Source organism: Gavialis gangeticus, unplaced genomic scaffold (assembly GCF_001723915.1).
Source record: "Gavialis gangeticus isolate Ggan-Ray unplaced genomic scaffold, GavGan_comp1, whole genome shotgun sequence".
NCBI lineage: Eukaryota > Metazoa > Chordata > Crocodylia > Gavialidae > Gavialis > Gavialis gangeticus.
The window spans coordinates 118,496,601-118,499,002 of record NW_017729024.1 but is presented as its reverse complement, the minus strand read 5'-3'; the positions used below and the strand labels follow the sequence as shown (position 1 = coordinate 118,499,002).

The 2,402-nt window shown below is 44.6% G+C and overlaps 1 protein-coding gene across 2 annotated transcripts in view; it reads left to right on the top strand.

The window, feature by feature from the left end:
- KDM4C (lysine demethylase 4C) overlaps positions 1-2,402 on the top strand; it is a 532,790-nt gene that overhangs the window by 256,202 nt on the left and 274,186 nt on the right. The window lies entirely within an intron of this gene.

Sequence of the window (2,402 nt, the reverse complement as noted above, 5' to 3'; positions counted from 1 at the left end):
CCCCCCCCCCCCCCGTTTCAGTGGAAAGGGTAGCCTGAAGTATCACTCTTCCAGAAATCCGTCTTTTCAGAGGCAAGCAGTATGGAGACAGAACAACAAAAGGATTTATTATATAGGATAAAAGAATTATGCTAGTAAAACAGAGCGCAGGTTTGGAGACAGAAAAGCAGAACAAGCAAAGCTTTCTTACCTGGCTATAGTTTAGCCCCTCCTGAAAGACCTAGCAGTTTTCTTTGAGACCAGCCTTCCTGCTGATTCTTCTGGTCCTGGCAGCTGGGATCATTGATTCCTGTAAAGCCCAAGGTTCAAAGACACTGATTCTATCCTAGCTAGACTCTAAAATCCCTTCAAGGCACCCCACCTATTAGCATTATTCTAATGCTGATGAGTCAGCAGAATCCTTCAGATTCTCTCTGGCTATGTAGCATACTTCTGGCCTGATGGATGATTTTGCTTCAGAGGAGTTGATTTCCTCATTATAGGTAGGAAGTGCTTTGGGACCCAACTTCTTCTGTGTGTGTGTGTTTGAGAGAGAGAGAAAGAATAATTGACTGTAAATGTGCATGCCTCAGTCTCCTGGATGAACCATTTCCAAAATTAGGAATGCATACGTAGACAGTATAACATAACCTGTGCAGTGATAACAATAGCATAAATGGATACAGCATAATGTGAGCTTTCAACGAGACCACACATACTGTATCAGAACAATAAATCGGAGGAAAACATTGATGACACCCTGCAAACCCCCAAAACATAAGAGGGTCCATGACATGGACCTGGCAGACTTTTACAGTGCTGCTGCTTATAAAAGTAATGTTTGCTACATGTTAGCCGCAGATTGTAATTGTTAGTGCAGGCTCTACTAGCAGAATTGGAAAGGCTATTTTTTCAGATTATCATTAAAATATTAAATTTGACTTTTTAAATGCTTCTGCAGCATCATCCAGTCTTATGATGCAAATTGTATAGTTCAGGAAAATGTTTTCTCTGCATAAAATACTCCTATTTTGTTCATAATTAACATGATTCTTATTGATTTTTTGGATTCATTATTAATTTGATATATAATTGAAAAAATTGTTGGCATGCTTGTCATAGGAGGGCACAACTGGATAATATTTAGACCTTGTATGTCTTTCTCCATCCTCAAATGATTTTATGAACATTAAATAATGAAGGATGATGCTCCATTTTGATTATCTGTTGGCAAGTGCATCTTGAACTGTGAACAGCCTCCTTTTCTTTTCAAGTGAAATGCTTCTCTTAAAAAGTGACATGATAGGGAACTGAATCAAAATCTTATCCTTGGGACAAACATAACAGTGGAAATTGTGTCATATATCTAGTAGGGACATACCAGTTTGTTGCATAGACACAATACTTAAGTATACAGAGTAATGCTGCACTTACCAAGCAAGCATCTAAACACCCCCAGTCAATTAGTCCCCAGACAAATCACATTGCAGTAGATACCAGTATTTGGGCATGGAGCATGGCTGCAACAGTGATGTCCAGTCTTTGCTACATTTTCTGGAGTTCAACCTTGTAGTCATTCTATTGGTTGGATCTCCTGCTGAATCTAAGCTGCTCCTTTAGACCACTGTAGCCTGCTCCCTGTGCTGATCCCCTAATCCCAGGTTCAGGTAATTTAAGGCCTACTTCATCCCACAAGTTGGGTGCTCTTGCCTTAGCTGCTGCATGTCTCCCTTTTCCAGTCCAGCTTCAACTCCACTACTGTACTACTCTGTTAGTGAGGGATTGGATTTTCTCTCCATTTTATATTCAGTCAGGACTTTGGGGCCAGCTTCCTTATCTGTCTACCCCTTAATCTGTCAACATTCATGAGGTTAAGATTGGCCTTTCCTCATGGTTGCAATTTGCATAGGAATGGGAGCTCTTCACAAGTTTCCACATATGGTTTCACCCAAAAGCCTCATCTCTCAACTAGAGGATTGTTCTCTATGTGTGAGAAGTTCATTTTCTTTGCCAGGCTCACCCTTGGCCTCGTTTGAGTCTTGTAGAAAAGATGCCACCTAATGTGAACTGTCCGGGGGCCAGTGTTGGTGGGGCCCAAAGCGGGGTGGCAGGAGCGCGGGGTTTGGGCTGGCAGGGGTCTATGGAGCCAGGCTGCACTGCACCAGCAGGGAGAGAGGGGGCGAGGGGAGCTGGCCTGGTTCCACAGAGCCCCTGCCAGCTGGGACCTTGTGCTCCTGCTGCCATGCTCCCGCCCAGCTGCTGCATGCCCACTCACTCCCAGCCCCACCACACAGGCGGGGATGACCGCAAGCTCCCATCGCACAGCCCCAACCCTGCCCGGGGATGACTGCAAGCTCTCCCAGCAAACACTGCCTGGTGTGGCGGGGGGGGGGGGGTTTTTTCTTGGCCCGCAGCAGTTTGTG